At 37.8% G+C, this 21,085-nt stretch overlaps 1 long non-coding RNA gene across 1 annotated transcript; it reads right to left on the bottom strand.

Moving 5' to 3' along the window:
• Positions 1 to 308: 308 nt before the first annotated feature.
• Positions 309 to 10,799, bottom strand: LOC143267202 (uncharacterized). Its single transcript, XR_013042121.1, has 4 exons — positions 10,456 to 10,799; positions 5,641 to 5,695; positions 2,037 to 2,129; positions 309 to 729 (listed from the first exon to the last, which is right to left on the bottom strand). It is a non-coding gene; the product is annotated as an uncharacterized LOC143267202 (long non-coding RNA).
• Between the last annotated feature and the right edge of the window lie 10,286 nt (positions 10,800 to 21,085).

The raw sequence follows: 21,085 nt of genomic DNA, 5'->3' as shown, positions 1-21,085 counted from the left end.
CTTTACTGACTAAGAATAAGAGCTTTTGAAATGTTGACATACCTGCCCACCTATGATTATTATAGGGTTGAATTAACATATAATAAAGAGTAACCAATATTACTACGACTAAACACCATGAACAAATGAAAAATGAAACAAACAAAAGCAATCCTCTTTATTTTTGCAGAATTCTTTTTTGTGATGTCATTTTTTTATTAAGGAATTTTTTATTCATTTCACATACCAACCATAGATCCCCTTCTCTTCCCTCCTCCTACCCCTCCAACCTCCCCTTCCAACCCACCCCGCATTCCCTCCTCCCACAAGGTAAGGCCCCCCATGAGGAGTCAGCAGAGCCAGGTACACTCAGCAGAGGCAGGTCCAAGCCCCTTCTCCTGCATCAAGGCTGTGCAAGGTGTCCCACCACAGGTAGTGGGCTCCAAAAAGCCAGTTCATGTACCATGCATGGATATTGATCCTACTGCCAGGAGGCCCCTTACGCAGATCAAGCTACATAACTGTCTCCCTTACTAGAGTAAGCCAGTCCAGTCCCATAAAGGTTCCACAGCTGTTGGTCTAAAGTTCATGAGTTCCCACTAGCTTGGTTTCATTGTATCTGTAAGTTTCCCCATCATGATCTTGCTCAGAGAATCCCTGCTCCCTCTTTTTGACTGGACTTCTGGAGCTTGGCCTGGTGCTTGGCTGTGGATCTCTTCATCTGTTTCCATCAATTACTGGATGAAGGCTCTATAATGACAGTTAGGGTATTCACCAATCTGATTACTGGGGTAGGCCAGCTCAGGTACCCTCTCCACTATTGCTAGTAGTCTAAGCTGGGGTCATCCTTGTGGATTCCTGGGAACTTCCCTAGCACCAGGCTTCTCCCTATCCCCATGACATCTCCCTCTATCAAGATATCTCTTTCATTGTTTTCCCACTCTGTCCCTCTTCCAGCTTGACCATCCCATTCCCTTACATTCTTATCCCCCCACTTCCCCTCCCTCCTCTGTTGCCCCCTCAACCCCCCCCCCCCCGTTTATTCAAGAGATCTCATCTATTTCCCCTTCCCAGGGTGATCCATGCATCCCTCTTAGTTCCTCCTTGTTAGCTAGCTTCTCTGGAACTGTGGGTTGTAGCCTGGTTATCCTTTACATCTAATATCCACTTATGAGTGAGTACATACCATGTTTGTCCTTCTGATCTGGGTTACCTCACTCAGAATGATATTTTCTAGTTCCATCCATTTGCCTGCAAATTTCATGATGTCATTGTTTTTTACTAAATGCAATTCCTCTTAAAGAGGCTACTAAATATATGAGACTGGGTTAAATAAGAAGATAGGACAAATACGTGTATGTTACACACAATAGGAAGAACTTCCATATGAGCACAGGCTAAAGACAAGACTACCGAACGACGACAATGAAAAAAGAAGGGTGTGCTTACACAGGCTCCTTCCGAGAGCTGTAGACCATAAACAGGATGGGTCAGAAACCACGCCAATGGAGAATGCACACTGTCATCACTATTTCTCTAGTGATGACATTTTTCTCCACTAACTAGCTTTTCCAAAAATTAAAAGACAAAATAGTTTAATTTCCAGTAATTAAGTCATTGTTTTCAAGAAAAGGGGCTAGAATGAAGTGATTTAACAAAGGTAGCAGTGGTTTTAGTATCTGCACTGTGAAAAGGAAGTTAAATAGACTTGGCAAGGAGATTTTTGGGGGCAACTAGGATGGAAATTATTCTATAATTCTGGATCCACTCAAATGGACAGGACCTGAAAATACCACCTTTCTGAGACATCTGTGGGGAACATTTAAAAAGATAGGGTATTCAAAATATCATATACTCTGTTTGAGCATGACCATTCCTGAAGATTAGTTTGACACTGGGTAAGAATGAGTAGAAATGTCTAAAGTGGATATGGGGGAGAGTCACAGAATTAAGAGGCAAAAGGGCAGAGTCCGTCGAGTGCAGGGAAAGAGTAAAGCCTGTAGGCAATGGCACATACTTCGCAAACACAGTGATTTTGGCAGTGATATCCGTTTTACCTGTAGTTACATGATTCCAGGTAAGGCCAGACAGGACCTTTGCAGAAGTATGACTGTATATACGATATTGGATTTTTCTAGCAATCTTCATCACTCCAAAGCAGGAAAAAGAGAGTAATTTAGGATTTGAGATCAGTGGACAACAATGTTGGAAAATCAATGTAACACAGATAAAAGTCCAGATAAAAGAACTAGCAGAAGTCTGACATACAAGAGAATATAAAACCAGATAAATGGCTATTTTAAAGGAGCTGAAAGTGGGAAGATGTTTTTATATACTCCAAAAGCAATCATACATTGATATACGGGGTTTTAAAAAATATTTGTGAGAGGTGCCACAGCATGCATGCTCTCTCCCTCCACCTTTGCTTGGGTTCTACAAATCAAACTGTGGCAAGCACCTTTACAGTGTGAGGCACGTCACCAGCTCCAAATGTAGCCAGCCTTTCAGAGTAATTTTGGAAAAGGCAAAGGACTCAAGACTAAAACTTAATCTAACGTGAGTAATCAAAATAGTAGAACAGACAATAATGATACTGTTTGTGTTTTTACATTTCTCAGACTGCCCAACTATAATAAAAATCAGATTATGTGTGTTTTCAGTAAGCATTAGGAAACAGAGGTCTATGTCATAAAATGAAAGCATATCACAAATAAGATACATTAATTTACTTGAATATTTTGATGTAAGTTTCTTTTTCAGTAGCGTTTGAAGCACTATCAACCCCAGTAATTAATCTGAAAATGACTGTCCATTTCATAGTATTTTACTAATTATAGTGCATTTTGCCAGCTCATGTGAGGTGAGTCTCAAAGAAACCTAACCTGGGAAAAGGAAACTTAACCCACATCCCAAACCCGTTTATAGAAGCAGAAAAGCATCATAGACCACACACTGCAAACAGATAAAGTAACATTTTTCTCAGGACTAAGAAAAACCTGAGTCCTAACAATACTGGTCACTAAACTCAGAGCCATTGTGAATAAGTAGCTGAGCTAGTACTTTAGTTTCTTTGTGATATGTATACAGAAACCTACAAAATGTTAGGTTATGAAACTATATTGTGACTATAAAAAATACCGTCTTTTTCACTCAGTAATTTTGTGTAAACGTAACTATATATTTGGTAGAATTCATTATAGTTCCGCATACTTACAAGTAAAGCTCAAGAGCAATTATTACTTCTGGGGAATCATCTGTTGATTTCCTACCACTTGAAGTACTAAACTTAAGGTTTAATGCAAACTACATGAGTCGTGTACTGTGTGCTTACATGCTATGGCTGAAGGCAGTGATTCAACAGTATCATGATATAAAATGTCAAATATTACAACTCCCTAAGGAAATTTGGTGAAATCAGTTGAACATAATTTGAATTCTTTGTTTAGCTAATTACCAATGGCTCCAAAGTGGCCTACTGTAAAAGGTTTCTCAGTAAATTGCTTTCAGAGCCAAGGGCAGTTTGTAAGAATTATAATTCTTTTACACTCCACACAAGGTTCTCTTTGTTTATCAGCCTGCATGTTACATGTATCCTTGCACTTTCCACAAATGGTTTATATGTAACCCTGATTCATAATCAAGCTACAACGACAACTTAAATGGTCTTCCAGTCTTCTCAGGTGGGTTTAAATTTGAACATGAACTTTTTATTATCTTAATAAATATACCCGTCAGATCACCACGGATAAAGAATTAAAACATGTAAGCCTCCAAGTCCTATTACTCAATATCTTTCTTAAAGCTTCCAGGCCCCAGACTGACAATTACCACATCGTATGCCTGTTGCTTCCCTTATTATCTTATTATCTACTCTTAATATCCTTAGCAATTAAGATCATATCCAGTGTGTCTGGAGGAAGGGTGACCTGGACCAGACTTCCTGAGATGTTATCTGGTGCAGGCACTGAAGCTGTGATGAGAATCTGATGAAAACAATATTGGGGAAGAAAAGCTATTCAGTCTTTGTTCCAGGGAAGAAAGAGAAACTGCTGGTTTGTTGTTTATATATGAACACATGCAATGTTATTTGCTCTGTGTTTGCTCACCTACATTGCAACTAAAACACCCAAAATCTTCCCTGTCCATTTTCAAATTCCTATGAGTCAAAAAGAAGTAATCTAGGCAACCAAGCAAAACCATAACCCTTACACTGGGAGGTCAGTTTAAGACATCAGGCACTATTCTATTAGGCTGGCTCAGCTGCAATGGAGCGTCAGTCACATGTGGAACTTCCATCCCCACTGGATCTTCCTGCAGATTCTCTGAATCCTGGGCCAATGTGCACAGCTTCTGTAGCAGCAAGTGGAGGTGCTAATTTCAGCTTCACCTTTAAGCCACCAGGTGTACTGATAATAATGTCTGGAGGTAGCAAGAGAGCTACCTATGCGCCAATTCATGCTTCATGTGATTTTACCTGTCCTAGCCATTCTCCTCTTTTTCAGTCTGCCCTGTTGACTTCAGAACTAGAATCTACTATAGAAAAAACAAGTTGATAGACCTCTTTAATCCATTCCACAAATATATAAAGTAAAGCCCTGTGACAAATGTCTTATTCCTCTCCCTCCTATTGACTAATTCTCTCGCTCAAAATTAACTAATAAAATATGAATTTCCATTCTTACTAGGTTATCACATTTAATAAAGCATATAATAAACTATTTCATATTATCTATTAAAATTTAGTTTAATAAAAGGGAAAATTATGTATTTAATGCATTAAATTGATTTTTTTTGCTCCTATCCAATAAACATTATTGATTAAATTTTTTTCAGCAAGGGTAAAATGTCAATAATATAAAATTACGGAAAATGTAAGATTACCTCTGAAAGACCATTCTCAAAGCCCAATTCCTACAGAAGTTAATTCAGTTATAAGAGAATGATGATCTCATGAATTCTGTGAATTCAATCATGGAAGCCATTTCCTAAAATTAACAACATGAAGAACTGGTACTTTTCACACTTCTGAAATTAAGATAGTACTTTAGCATTCAAGACATACCCACTATCTCATGGTGAAAACATCAGCCTCAGGCTAGTGAATCCATTTGTAAATGTTTTCCTTTAATATTTTCCCCATGCAAGCTACTAGTGTGATCCTTACCCCATATTAAATTCTTTTTTTAACCAGTTCCTTACCTAACAGAGAATAGAATGTTTTAAGTATAAAAAAAGGGGGGGGTGGGAACATAAAGAATTGTTGAAACACCTTACAAATGTAACAGAGATGGAAGTTTGGTGCACATTCCATGATTCCTTACCTACATTTTTTTTCTGTAGTATACTGACTAGCTGTGATGAGGTAATAGAATATCTAATACTGAGTCACCTCGTGTCACTTAACAAGTCAAATTACAAGAGACATACTTGATGTTGCAGAATTCAAAGGAAGAAAGGCCCACAGAAGACCTGCAATCCAGTTAAAAAGAGAAAGACAGAGAGAGGGAGAGAGAGGGAGGAAGGGAAGGAGGGAGGGAGGGAGGGAGGGAGGGAGGGAGGGAGGGAGGGAGGGAGGGAGCAAGCAAGCAAGCAAGCAAGCAAGCAAGCAAGCAAGCAAGCATGAGTGATATTGGCCCATACCAAGCTTGAGAGAGAACTTACTCAAGGAAAATTGTGAAAGATTGGGGTGTGTTGCAGGTATGCACCTGTAAAGAGACTAAAAAAGGAACAGAAGAAAACATGGAAAAGTGAAGATGGGTCTATGTCAAGGTAATTCCTACATCTGAAGTCCTCAAAAGTGCTGTCTTTATAAATGTCTCAACCCAAAGCCACTTAGCATCTTCATCAAAGTCCTATTTGTGACAAATACTTTATTCAAGTGATTATAGAAAAGCCGTTTATTTTCCATTAGGTGACATAAAGTCCATGCTAGTCATTTTCAGTAGGTTTGCAAGAAGTAGATGTAACTGTAGACCCTGAAAGATTAATAACATTTCAAAATGTAAAAATATAACAGGTATTGGTAACAAAATAAGGAAAGCACTAAAATGCCAAAACTCAAGATGAGGTTCAAGGAATCAGTGAAAGTGTCTAATGCATATTCTGCAATTAGAGGGGAAAAATCAAGAGATGAAGCTTGGCAAGTGAGGGAGCATACTATGGATTAGAGGATCCTGAATGCCAACATAAATATATACAGAAATGCTTATATACACGTGTGTGTGTGTGTGTGTGTGTGTGTGTGTGTGTGTGTGTGTGTATAAAAGATCTTTGTGGTAAATTATATAATATATACATACATTATATGATCTTTTTTATGTTGGGACTAAAGATTAAACCTGAGGCTTCACACATGCTAGGCACACGCTGAGTATGTCACCAGTCCACCACAAAGATCCAGTTTACATAATGGTAGAACCACAGCACTTCCTCCACCTCTCTACCTTAATAAGACTTTTGTTAGTATATATTAACAGTATGAAATAATAGACAACACTTTCACACACAACACCTTGATCGTATTTGTTGCCCATTGCCTTCTCACCTCCTTCCCTCCTTCCTGATCCCGAGCATTCTTCCTATTACATCATTTTGTTCCTAGATCACACACACACAAACAGAAATGCTTCACAAATTTGCACATCATCCTTATTCAGAGGCTTAATCTCCCTGCATTAATCCAATTTTATCATATGTGCTGCCAAAATGAACATATTAACAAATTTTATTTTCCTCTCACTGACTGTATTCTTATTCCAAGAGGCCATCTTCCAAAGACAAGTGACAAAGGACTATTGATTAAGGTCTTTCTGGCAAGAGTATACAGATTCAATTATATATATATATACATATGGTTTCAGTACATGCTTGATACTATAAACTTAGTCAAAAGTCTGTGACTAGGGAGGTTACAGGTACTGTGGAGGAACCTACTACTGATGTTTTGTTTTTTGGACATATAAATATTTATGGTTATACTCATAGACTTAGGGCAGCTCTTATTCTTGGTCAGAAAAGCCTCTTCTGGGAGTGGGCAACAGTCAAATCAGAGATCCAAAACTCACTGGGGTGCTGAGAATAAGGAATGACAGAGTACTGAGCCCAGAACCTGGCACTGGACTAAAGGTACAACCAATGTGGGTATTAAAAGAATTTTCAGATTTGTATTCTAATGGCCTACCTTTTAAAAAGTGAAAACATTGTGTTTCTTTGAAAAGAATGAATTTCAACTGGAACACTGAACAGTCCCTATGATTGACATAGGGAAAAAGAAATTGCTTTAAATGAGTCTCAAAGAAAATAGTAAACACAAGATAATGGAAACATAGAATATAATTCCCCATTTCCAGCTGTTACTGAGGACTGGTCCTATACCCAATCTATGAGATATATCAGAAATTGTAATGAATTCCCCTTATTGCTTAACCTGTTTCAGTTAGTTTTCTGAACCTTGCAATAAAGTGGTTGTCATTAATTAAAAAAAAAAAAAAACCTACTTGTGGTGGTATTGTGTTCCCCAAAATATCGTGTACCTTAATAAACTTATCTGGGGTCAGAGAACAGAAAAGCCACTAGTTAGGCAGTGATAGCACACGCCTTTAATCCTAGCATTCCAGAGACAGAAATCCCTCTGGATCTCTGTGAGTTCAAGGCCACATTAGAAACAGCCAAGCATGGTGACTCACGCCTTTAATCCCAGAAAGCCAGCCTTTAATCCCAGAGAGTGGTGGTAGAAAGAAGAAAGATATATAAGGCATGAGGACCAGAAACTAGAAGCGTTTTGGCTGGTTCAGCATTTGGCTGGTTAAGCTTCAGGCTTTCGAGCAGCACAGTTCAGCTGAGATTCATTCTGGATGAGGACACAGAAGCTTCCAGTCTGAGGAGACAAGACCAGCTGAGGATCCGGCGAGGTGAGATAGCTGTGGCTTGTTCTGTCTCTCTGACCTTCCAGTGTTCACCCCAATAACTGGCCTCGGGTTTGATTTTATCAATAAGAACTTTTAAGATTCCTGCTACACCTACTTATCCCTGTGGAGAATTTTAAGAGTGTTGCCAGATACCATTATTATGTCGAAATGAAATTTAAGACTGTAAATAGTTAAAATCATTTGTCTGTTTCTTATAAAGAAATTAATTTTATTCTTTTAATAACCAATGTGTGTGTTTTTAGTATGCATTGGCAAGGAAACATCCTCACGTAATTACTCAGAATCTACCTCCTAGAGGTCCGATGTCCTTCTAGAGTCTTCTCCAATCACACCAGCCAGAGAATAAACGGACAGAAGAAACAGGTCATGAAGAAGTTTAATGGAGCAAGCACAGAAGAGGAAAGCTCACTCCTACCCTCCCAATGAATACGACTCAATTCCAGGGCTGCACGTGAGTACAAGCAGGGCTGGGCGAGAGTCCCGCCAGGAAATCAAGACGGTATTTCCCACTGACATCTCCGGACTTAGAAAAGAGAACAGTCACGGGCAGATGGCCGTCTTGTTTCACAACAAACATCACTTTGTCTTTCGTGACATGGATGTACTGAATATAAGTTGTAACTGAGTGTTAAACACATTCAAACATTTCAAGAATTTAGGGAAGATACATATGCATCAGCAATCCAAACATGAATAATCTTTGATTAGTTATTGGTATTTGTGCCCTCAACAACATAGTCAAAGGTTTTAAGAACCCAGTTTTGAGGAATTGAAAGCGCTAACACTTCAACCTTTAAGAAAATAATCTGAAGGTGTATTTGGTGGAGCACAACTATAATACCCACACTAAGGGGTCTGAAGCAGGAGGATCACCATGAATTTCAGACCAGCATGGGTTTCATAGTATATACCAGTGACTGTCTATAAATTTACTAATTAATTAGTGAGTAAATAAGATCCATACCTAAACATATCATTCACTCATACTAGCTTGGCCACTCAACTAAACTCAGATACCACATATACAATGAAATCTTAATAATTTATCTCATCATTGCGCTACATTTGTTTTTATATTAAAAAAATAAATCATAGGGTTTTTTTCCTGCAAAAAGCTGCTTCTACTCTCTTGACATAAGGACATAAATATAATTAAGGGGTCATAGACACCTTGAAGATCAAAAATTCAGATTACAAGCTAATACCTAAGCACACCACCAGCAGTAGCTGGACTAAGTGGATTCTACATTACAAAGTCACTGCTCTTTCAAGAAAAACAAGGTACTGTTTTTAAAGGTAATTTAGCAGCATTCATCAATATTAACAAATATTCATTACAAATATCCATGTGATAGCAAAAATAATAAATATGAGTATTATCTTTTTAAATAAAATACTGCACCCATATTTTCAATTAATTCACTAAAAATGTCAACTTCATGAAGTAGAGTTACGTAGTATATATAAATGATATTACAGCCTTATGTTACATCAATATAAAAAATAAAAAGGAGAAAAGAGCTATGACACCACTTTTTGTTTGTTTGTTTGTTTGGCTTTCAAGATAAGGTTTTTCTGTGTAGCCCTGGCTATCCTGGAACTTGCTCTGTAGATTAGGCTGGCGTCGAAATAACAGACCCATCTGCCTCTGCGTCCAAAGTTCTGGGATTAAGGACATGCATCGCCAGCACCATTCTAACTGACACTATGATGCTTATTAATGGGTTTATTGAGCAGGAGTAGTCGGGAGTAGCGTTGTTCTATGATCACTAACATTGACTAAAGACAAAAAAGTATTACCAGTTTCTATGCCAAGTGCTTATACTTCATACCATTATTAATGCCAATTTATAATCAAGGAAGCTAAGTTAAATATCTTCCTGAGATCACCTTACCGGGAAGCAGAGGAGCTGAGAAATAAACAAAAATCTGTTTGATTGTAAACTCTGCACTAATACTTTTGCTGTACAAGCTTCCCCTAAAACATATCAGTGTTTGCTCTCCAGAGTAAGCACAGACTTAAGAAGAGAGTTTTATTACAAATGCCACTAGTATACCAGTGCAAGAATAGAGAACACGGTTATAAATACAACTAGGTGTTTTCATATTAATTACCTCGTTGGGTATTTTTAATGGAGCTCTAAAATGTATGTTTTTCTTTTTTTCCTTTTCTATGAGACAACTACATTTTGGGGAGGCTGGATGATATGGGCAGCAACGGCACTCCAATAAGGAGCAGAGGCAAGACCTTTTCCAAGGCTTTTAGAGTTTGTATCATTACTCATTCTGTTGTATTCCATGAGCCTTTTAAGATACACTGTGTTCTCACTGAATATTTTTGTTTGTTCCTAATATGCCAGTTTACCTTGTTTTCAACTTGTGCAATTCATATGAATAATTTCTCACTGGCTTCCGAAACAAAGCAAACAATCACACGAACAATCGTCGCTGTTCTCCTAGCAAACAATTAAAATAGTAATGGTTTCTATTGATCTATTTTCTTTTAATGTCTTGATTAGTTACTCTGTTGGCAAACCTGGAGACTCACCTCCCCCGAGCAGGTTTAGGGCAGAAAAATGGAAACATTGACACAAAGCAGGGAGCAGTGTCCACGACAGCAGGGCGGCGGGAAGGACAGTCCATAACCTGGACTAACAGGATCGTTATGAGCGTGTTTCTAGAAAGAAAAAAAAAAAAATGTCCTCCAAGTGCAATGTGCTTGCCGTGCGTCACGTGACATGGGTTAAAGGTGAAATAAGCCAAGCATTGCAGAAACTTCAGGGAGGAGTAAATTGAAGAACTGGCTGATCGGCAGTGATGACGGAACCACTAATACCCTTCAGATGGGAGAGCAGACGAAGACACTGTAATCAAAGAGAGAATTCACAGGCATCACACGACCATTGACAGAAGATGGTAAAACATTTACCAACTTTTCATTGACTAGGAAGCTTAAAAGCTCAACACACTCATCCAGTGTGTTTTGTGAGAAAATTACCAAGTGAAGGCAAACATCAAACTTTATAAGAATAATGAAGAAAATCACAACACAAGAAATAACAAAGTAAATGAATAGACGTGAAATAGGTGCTTTTATTATAAATCTTGATATGAAATCAGACATTTAAGAAAAACTATTTTAAACAGAAATACTGCTAAAAATAAAGAAAACTATGTAACACAAACACCTATTTATCACTTTAGCCATCTTTTTTTATTAACGTGATAGCTAAATGTACAGTCAGGAATACACTCACACCTCTACAAAAAGAAGATAATCAAACATAAGGAATGATGATACAGACTAACACATTTTTACTCTTACATATAACATGTTCTATCAACGTACAACCATGAACTTACAAAAATGTAACTTGTTAATACTTGCTTTCATGTTTTCCCAGACAACTGGGCAGCAGAAATGTCACTTGATCCAGGCTTGAGTTCTTAAAAGAACCCAAGGCATAATAGGCTTTAAAACACCTTCTGCTGCTGGCATGGTGAATGCTTCCTGGCTGATTCTGTTGGACAACAGAGACAAAGTAAGCCCTGTAATTACCTCCCAATTTGATCTATGCTTGCAGTCATGTAATTAATACTTCCTCTGCAAAGCAATGGGATAACTTAAAGAGAAGATTTTTTCTTAAAAAAAAAAAAAAAAGAGGGGGAAACATGCATTTTAGATTCATGCAGCCACTCTGGGACTCCATTTGCTGAGGGAAATTGTAACTAGAGTCTCAGAACTTTCATTGTACCAGGAGATGAAAATGATCCTTCCTTCCTGCTGAAAGCAATAGTGAGGAGTAGAAGAAAGGGGGACTGGAGACTCTATGTATTCCGTGAGGGTTTATGAAAATGGTAAACACAATCTCAGTTCCTGGCTACCTGATCTGCCTTACCACACTGCCAACCACATTTTCAGTCTCAGCCAGGAAACTGGGGCAGAAATCTGGCACCAAAGGTTAGACCTCAACTTACTCGGTAGAAATAAAACCCTGCACTCCAGCAAATTAGAATGACTTCTCAAATCCATTTACAGTTCCTAAGACTGTTTCTATAGAGGCGTTCACAATAGTAAACGTAGATGCTGCAGAACTTAGGAATCCTATGAACTTGTTTTGTGATCTTTGTGATCCAAAACTAGAAAATAGAGTAGGAATATAAGTTAGCAATATAGATTTTATTACTAGGAATCACCCTTTTCAAAACCTGATCAGGTTTTAAATGCCTTAACATTTATTTTTTAAACTATTTACACAATGCCAGTAAAATTCATTATTTTCAAAGTGCCTCTCCATTTCCAATCAAGCAAAAGAGAATTTAACGTGAATCATCTCTTTGTTTTCAATTTTTTTCTACTGAATATTTAAAATATACAACAGTGTTAGAGTCCACAAAAAACAATGAGATGGTCATTTCCAATTTTTCCCTTGACTTCCCACAACTGAACTACTTCATTCTTAACAATAATAACACATTTAAAAGGAAGTCTTTGCTATTGTGTTTCATTTTCCCCACATTATCCCGCAGGCCTCCAATATAACACCTGATTTTGAACATTTTGTTTAACTTGTCATAAGATGATAAACGTAGGAAAATAAAAAATTTTTGAGTAGGCCCAAATATTCAGTACACAAATATACACAAAATGTAGTCACCCCTATCATAGTACAGAACAAACTGCTTAGTAATGTGACTGGATTGCCCTAATTATTGTAGAGATGATCTGTCCTCTTTTGAAAGAACACTATTGTCAACTGCTAGCACCCATTATCCATTTCTAAAACAATTTGACTTGACTTAGGTATCTTCATTCGAGTGGCTTTACTGATTCCATTTTATATTTATGAAGTTAGTTGGTTTGCTCATAAATTATAGAAGCTCTTAATTCTAATCTATAAATTATGCCAACAAAAACATGAAAATGTTAATATATGAATCTGCATGAATATTTAAAGGCAATAAACAAGATTTATATTCCATTAAACATAAAATAATCCTAACAAAAGGACAAAATTATTGACAGGATACACCATGACCGCCTTTTTGGCAGTGATTCTGAGCTCCCATAAATAACCTTCTTCACAGACAAACTCACAGAAGAGGGAGTCCCTCTCCACTGGAGATTGCTCTGTTTTTCCACTAGAAACTAGCATATGTGGTTTTTAATATATTTTTGGCTTGGGAACTCTGAAATTCAATATGTGCTCCAATTTACAAAAACTGGAAGCACAAAATAGAGAATGGCCCAATTCCAAGTGGACTCGGTTTTCTAGAGTTAAAAAACTGATGTGTGATGAGAATTCTAAGAAAATTCTCACTAAATTTGCCAAGGGCAGAGATGTTTAAATTCAACATTTTATTCACTAAACTCATCCCTTTTTACTTCATCTAATGATCAGTCTCACCTCAAAGACTGAATTCACTTTAAAATCATGAGAACTGATTTATGCAATTTATATGGAAGTGAGTAGTTGCCTCCTCCATGCATATTGTCAAAACATTCAATCAACTTCCTTCCTAAGAGTAATGTGAACAGGACAATAAGCATAGAAAGGCATCCCTAGTCATTTATGCATTTGATGATAGCAGGGTTAACACAAGCTATGTCTATAGCAATGTATACAAAGCACATTCAAACATGGTTTCATATAGGAAACAACTAACTATGGGCTAATGTGAACATGTTGAGTCAAATGCACACCCAGAGAGATTATTTTGAGAATTCGGAAGTTAACTTCTAGCTGGAATTGTAGTTATATGGTAGAGGACAGGCTTAGCCTGTGTTAAGATCTAAATTTAATTCCCAAACCAGGAAGTGGGAGAAGAAATTAGTGGAACATACCTGTAATCCCAGCCCTTGAGATGCTGAGGTCAGGAAATCACACATTAAAGAGCTATAGGTCAGCCTGGACACAGATAAAAAAGAAAAACAAAAGTCTCTCAAAAAATAGAAGTAAAAACAAATTGGCATTTACAGATGCTTTCCAGCTAATGACAGTGAAATGTGAACATTTCATGGGGACAGCAAGTGACACCGGAAAATCCTCTAGTTGTACAAGGAATAATGGTGACTCAGGACGCTTTGGGCAGCCTTCAGTAGTCTGCAGCCACCCCTGTTCAAAGGCAAATTGGGATCACAGTGAAGAAACACTTTGATAAAATCCCCAGCAGAGACACTGAACAAAAATCCTCTGATTTTGCATCTCTCTTGTAGCTAGAGCGAACCATAGAACTACCACATGCATAAGGCTTACGCAATCCCCAATGTATTCCACATTTTCTCGAGCCTTCCATGGCACTATTGTTTAGCTTTTTCAATTTTTCCACCAATATTTTCCTATCTTCTCTAGAACATAGTCTGCGCTTTACCTCTTTAAATACTGGGGTCCTGTCCCCTAAAAATTCCATCATAGACTCCAGACTTCTAGTCTCCATCTGAATTCCAAATGAAACATGTAGTTCCTCATGGGATTGCTCCTTCTGGGTAAGAATTGAGAAGAAACAACCATCACCTAAGTCTTCAGAATCTCCTTGCTCTTCCCATTGCCCTGCTCTGTAAATCATATCCTGGACCATTTATAACCACTAAACCAGAAACCACAGAAGACTCTCAACTATTCGTTCCTCAGAAGCCTTACTTCAAATGTTCATTTCTTCATTGGAATGGCTTTTGTCACCAATTTTAAAATATTTACGTGGGTATTTTTTTTTAAGCAAAAACTTTGGGCTGAAGAAATTGCTCAGTAGTTAAGAGCATTTGCTGTTCTTCCAGAGAACTAGAGATCGGTTCCCACCATCAGGGGGCTCACAAATACCTGTAACTCTGGCTATAAGGGATTTGACAACTTCTTTTGGGCTCTGGAGGCACCCACACAAGTACATAAACATATATATATATATATATATATATAATTTTTACAGTAAAAATATATTTTTAAAAACTTGAAAGTCTCCCTATTGGGAGAAAGAGATATGCAGAATAATATAATAGACTTATTTGTAAATGGTTATCCTCTCTCAAACCTCCTTAGCTTTCTATCTTTGATATCTATCTTCTCAGGATGATTTCCCCAATCTATTGAAAACTCTCAAATATATCAGCTACAGATTCCTGAAGGGAATGTAAACTGACTTATAGAAAAAGTGTACATAATTTTCTAAAACTTAATTTAATATTTTCCTATGAAAACTAAGAAATGAATGAGATGTGAACTACAGTTCTTTGAGATTTCAACCTTGTAGACAGGGAAGGAGGAATGTTAAAGTTGGGTATAAGTTGGTGTCAGAACCTGGGGATAATGCAATGTGCTGTGCCATAGGTACAGGTTGATAGAAACAGGACAAGACAGAGCAAATGTGAACAAAAGCCAGAACTCCAGAGCAAGAGACAGAGAGGTAGCATCTGATGAAGGGAAGCTAGAAACCGTGTGGGACTGGAATAGTGTGAGCATCCAGGATGCACCCAGGTACAATTCTCTTGGAGCCTAGTAGCTGTCTTTCTAATACCTGACTTCCATCTCCTCTTTTCTCACCCTCCACCCCACCCTCTCCTCCCACCCCACCCCTACTGCCTTGTGGTTATTGTCTCAACTTGTAAGCTCTCTCAGCTGTAGCTACGGCACCATGCCTGCCTGCCTCTTGCCATGCTCCCAGCCATGACGGTCATGGCTTCACCCTCTCAAACTCAAGTCCCCCCAACTAAATGCTTGATTTTATAAGTTGCTTTGGTCATGGTGCTTTGTCATAGCTGTAGTAACTAAGACACTGGTGTTAACGAGACAATGTTCTGCCCTTGTCTGTAATTCTCACAAAACAAACTGAACAGTGTGGTGATATTGTGTTCCCCAAAATATTGTGCACCCTAATAAACTTATCTGGGGTCAGAGAACAAAACAGCCACTAGATATAGAGGCCAGAAAATGGTGACTCACGCCTTTAATCCCAGGAAGTGATGGCAGAAAGCAGAAAGGTATATAAGGCATGAGGACCAGGAACTAGAGCTGGTTAAGCTTTTAGACTTTTAGCAACAGTTCAGCTGAGATCCATTTGGATGAGAACTCAGAGGCTTCCAGTCTGAGGAAACAGGATCACCTGAGGAATTGGCGAGGTGAGGAAGCTGTGGCTTGTTCTGCTTTTCTGATCTTCCAGTGCTGACCCCAGTACCTGGCTCTAGGTTTGTTTTTATTAAGACTATTTAAGATTCAGGCTACAGAACAGCCATTGTATTAAGAAGTGTTTTAAAATATATTAACTATAAATAAGAATTGATGGCCAGATCAGTAATTCTAGCTACTGGGGGGGGGGCAGCAGGGAGGCGGGCATGAATCAGTAGAATCATTAGTTCAAGGCCTACCTGACCTACAGAGCTAGTTCAAAGCCAGTTTAGAAAACTTGGATACTGTCTTAAAATGACAAAAGATTAAAGGGCTGGAGACACAGCTCAGTGAGAGTGTACTTGCCTGGTAATGTATAAGATCCTGGGCTCACTTTCTAATACTGAAAGGAAAGTTTTCTGGGCCCAGTAGGTTTTATTTCCCACTTTTCCAAATCATGGCTAAAGTCAGGAAAAGAATACTGGAACTCTCAAAACTTATTTGTATACTCTTCTTATAGTAAGCTACATATTTTTCAAGTGATATTCAGTATTTTGTTAGCTTTTTTAATTACTTTCCCCTTAAATGTAACTTGCAATACTCAAAAACTATGTTTTCATGTAAACACAGAATCGAGAACATTGCCTTTTATAATGAAGGTCCTTATAAAAGATATTGAAAGTGCAATTGGGATTGAATTTATAAGACTGTATTTCAAATGTAGTGAAACCTTTGTAAAAAAAAAACTATGTAAAATTTATTTTGACAACTAAGTAATTCCATTAAAATATTTAAAATCAAAAGGATTATTTAGGTTTCCATGAGGCAAGCTCTGTAAGCACACACCTCATACATAAACATATTCTACAATTGTTATTCTAACCCATTAAAGAAAATCTAAGTTTCAACACACAGTATCTCAGTATACTGAGCAGTTTCTTTTCCATTTGTAATCTTTTAAAAATAACCAAAATAATTATTAGTTCCGTGATGGTCTCTGTTTGGACATGGACCATATTTGCAAGTTGGCCGTTGTTCATAGATGTAAGTTATTCATTCATGAGAACTATTGTGGTGGCGATGGCAAGTGCTAAATGTCACGGATTTCAGACTGTCATGTTTCTAGGACACTGAACTGTCCTGAGGAACAGCCAAGCCATGTGCAAGCCAGGGAACCATGAATCCAGTCAACTGAGTTGCTATCAGAATTCTGTCTCCTCTTCCTTCTCTTCCTCCTCCTTTTGGACCCCTTCCTCTCTTTTCCCCCTCTCTTCCTTCTCCCTCCCTCCTTCTTTCTATAACATTCACCCTCCTCCTTCTTCTTCTTCTTCTTCTTCTTCTTCTTCTTCTTCTTCTTCTTCTTCTTCTTCTCCTTCTTCTTTTCTCTCTCTCTCTCTCTCTCTCTCTCTCTCTCTCTCTCTCTCTCTCATTCATCCTAATGGCCTTTTCTCTAGAGTCCTCCTTTTTGTCACTGGCTCATGAACTCTAGCCTGTGTCCACCCACAACTGCTGAGTTCTTTACATACATTTCAAGCACGTATAGTAAATACACACAGTAGTAAGATACTAGGAGAAAACTGCATTGGCATAATCAGGCCGTTAGATAATAACTAGACTAACAGAACCAATGCAAAATGAACAGATTTCCTTTTTGCTCAGTCTGAAAGTAGTCACCTATTGTATAGTAAACAGCATTTCTAAAACAATGATTGGGGTAAGGGACAGTGTCTGGGTGAAAGTACAGGAGCAGCTTAGCAAAGAAAACATGTTTCAGAAAGTAATTACATTATCATGTACTTTTACAATTGTGGGTTTTGTTTTTTGACAAAGCAAATAAAGAAATGTGGTACCTACAATTTCAGATCTTTTATAAATTTGTATACAGTAACTTGAGCATAAACGTAAACAACCCTTAACATGAATAAATACCAGGATACTCAAGAGGCCTGTGTTATTAACAATAAAATACTATAAGAATACAGTAATAAAACTGACAGAGATATTCATATTCCTCACGTTAAGTTTTGGTCTAAATGTTTAATAAGAGGTTCTCTCTAAAGTAAAGTTCACATCATTAAAGTTAAATTGACTTTTATGGGTAAGACTGATTTTCACCAATTATTGTTGAAGATTATTATTACAATTTATTGTAAGTATGTGTCTTTGTGTATGTGTGTGCATAACAGCATGCCTGAGAAGGTCAACTTGCAGAGAGTGGTTCTCTCAACCATGTGGGTTCCAAGGGAACAAAATCCTTTTTTTACCAAATAGTTGCATTTTTCTATTATCACAAAAGACTGTTTTCTAAATCCCTTTATTTGTTCAACTCAAATTTCCCACATATGACTGTGACCTTACATCCAAGTGGTTACAACTCATTACCTGAAGTGTTCACTGATTTTCAATGAATGTGTCTTCCTGTCCCTTTTGCCTCCTCTAAAGGACAAAGCACTTCTCTTTGAATCCTGATAATCATATGTAAATGGAAAAAATAAAATAGAGACTTTTTGAGTGTTTGATTATTTCAACATATATTCTTGAGATTTCTAAATTGAATGGTTAAAAGTAATAAAAATAGGCTGGGGAATGTAGTTCAGTGGTATAATGTTTATGAAATATACACAGAGTCACTGGTTCAATTACCAGTGCCATTAAAAAAGGGGGGGGGTAATAGCTGGTGAAACAGAAAGAACCTGCCACAGGGTAGCACAGGACATGAGCGGGCAATAAGAGAAGGGGAAGACTGGGAATAAAGTATAAAGACAAATAGGAAAATGCAATAAGGAGACTCAGTACTCAGTATGCTAAAAGAACTAAAGAATATTTTAGTAATAATTTCACTCTATGTGGCTCCCTTCTTCCAATACCTCTTCAGATATTCATGATGGTAAGAAATAGTTGGTCAATATTCAAGATGAGACAACTTCGTGAAAACCCAAAGTAAGCCAGGTAAGCCCAACAGGAGCATGGACTTAATTCAACCTGTCAGCATAAGCAATGCAAATCCATATATAGAAAAATGTACTTTACTAAAATGAACATACAGTTATACAAAAAATGAGAATCTATTCACAAATCAGAATATTTGTGAATATTCAGATTCCCTGAAAGATGGGAAGATAATGAAAAATAAAGAATGGAACATAGAAAATGCAAGACAGAAAACCACACTAAAAACTGAAGACTCCATTGTGGTCCTTCAGCTTGTAAACAGTTAAAACTTCCAAGTATGGAAGATCTGTCAGGCAAAACAGGCCTTTGCAGAAAACAGATGGGAGCTTGTGCCAACACAGCCACAGGCAACTGTCAGCCCATTTACACAACAGGAAATATCCAGAACAACAAAAACAGCCACTAAAAAAACAGACATTCACTTACATTTAACCAAAGACACTATAGACTACACCTCCAAAAACAAAGACTTAACTACTATAGAAGGGCAGAACCCTTAGCCAGGAGTGAGCCAAAGTAAGCTGAACCAACTGATGCAACAGAAATTGTGACAAGAAATCTCTGACAGCCAGACTTCCCAACTCCTCCTCCAATCTAGCCCAGTGTGTTTCCCTGGCCACCACATCTAAGACATCTCCCCAACCTATCATATCAAGCCTGAGTCCCACATCCAGTTCCCTGGCCTACTCTAGCAATCCCTCCTGCACCATAGACTGTAGGCAGAGTTTTCCCATCCCACAGTCACTTCCCAAATAATTACAAGCGAGTCTTATTATTAATTATAAATGCTTGGCCAATAGCTCAGCCTTATTACTAACTAGCTCCTTCAACTTAAATTAACCCATTTCTATTAATCTATGTGCTGCCCCAAGACTCATGGTATTTATCTCTCCAGTAGGTCTTGCTTACTCTCTGTCTGGCTGGTGACTCCTCTCACTAAGCCCTCCTTCTTTCCAGCATTCTCTCTACCCCGAAAATCATGCCTAGCCATCAGCGAACCAGCTTTTTATTAACAATGAGAGGAATACATATTTACAGTGTACAAAGATTATTCCACAGCAACAGACAACCTCTAGGCTTCTGACAGGCCCCTACCTACCTATCCCTCAACCAACAGGTTCCTCCTACACCACATATTACCTTTACACACAGCCAGATCTAACCCAAAAGGGTATAGGCTTAGACCAAGAGGAATATATTATATACTAACCCCAGCCTCATCTATTCACTTGACTTCATTCCACCTAAAATCCACCGATATATCCTGTCTTCTGCTCCAACCTACTCTGTGCACATCAAATTTATAAGTAAAAAAAGTCCACAGGCCCAGATCTCACTGCAAAAGTACCAACAATTAAAGATGGAGCCAGAATCTATTCCCTAAAACCTACCAGTCCTATAGATATGTTTCCCAATGAGAATTACCTACAAGAACCCCAGAACAGATTATTTTAAAGGAACAATCATACATTTCATCAAAGAATTTAAGAAATTTAAAGAAGTCATAAAGAAAAAGCTCCATGAAATTAAAGAGAAAGAGCTTAAGAATAAACTCCCAAGTGATGTCCAAGAAAAAAAAAAAAAAAACCTTAAGGCTGATTAGAAGACTAAGACAACCCAGGACTAGATAATGGAATTCAACAAGGAGATAGAAACATTGAAGATGACTCAAGCTGAAACAAAGATGCAACTAAAAAATACTAGTAACTCAACTAGAAAACTCAAAGGGATGCCTTACAAGAAGAAAAAGTCAAGTGGAAGATAAAACATCAGGAATCAAGATCTAGACCAAACAAGAAAGGACTATGAAAAAAAAATTTAACAACATAGGAAAGAAATGCCGAAGAAATGTTGGACACAATGAAAAACATAACCTCCAAATTCTAGGCATAGATGAGGGAGGAGACTATGAAGTCAATGTTGTAGACCTCATCTTCAAAGAGACCATAGAAGGAAACATCCCCAAATGAAGAAAACACACACTCATACAGACACAAGAAGCATACAGAACACCAACTAGGTAGGACCAGAAAAGAAAATCCCCACAGCGTATCATAGTTAAAACTCTAAGCATACATAACAAAGAAAGTATAGTGAGAGCTACAAGAGAAAAAATGCAAGTCACATATA

The sequence above is a fragment of the Peromyscus maniculatus genome, chromosome 9 (assembly GCF_049852395.1).
Source record: "Peromyscus maniculatus bairdii isolate BWxNUB_F1_BW_parent chromosome 9, HU_Pman_BW_mat_3.1, whole genome shotgun sequence".
NCBI classification, from domain to species: Eukaryota; Metazoa; Chordata; class Mammalia; order Rodentia; family Cricetidae; genus Peromyscus; species Peromyscus maniculatus.
This window is presented reverse-complemented; position numbering and strand designations above follow the sequence as displayed.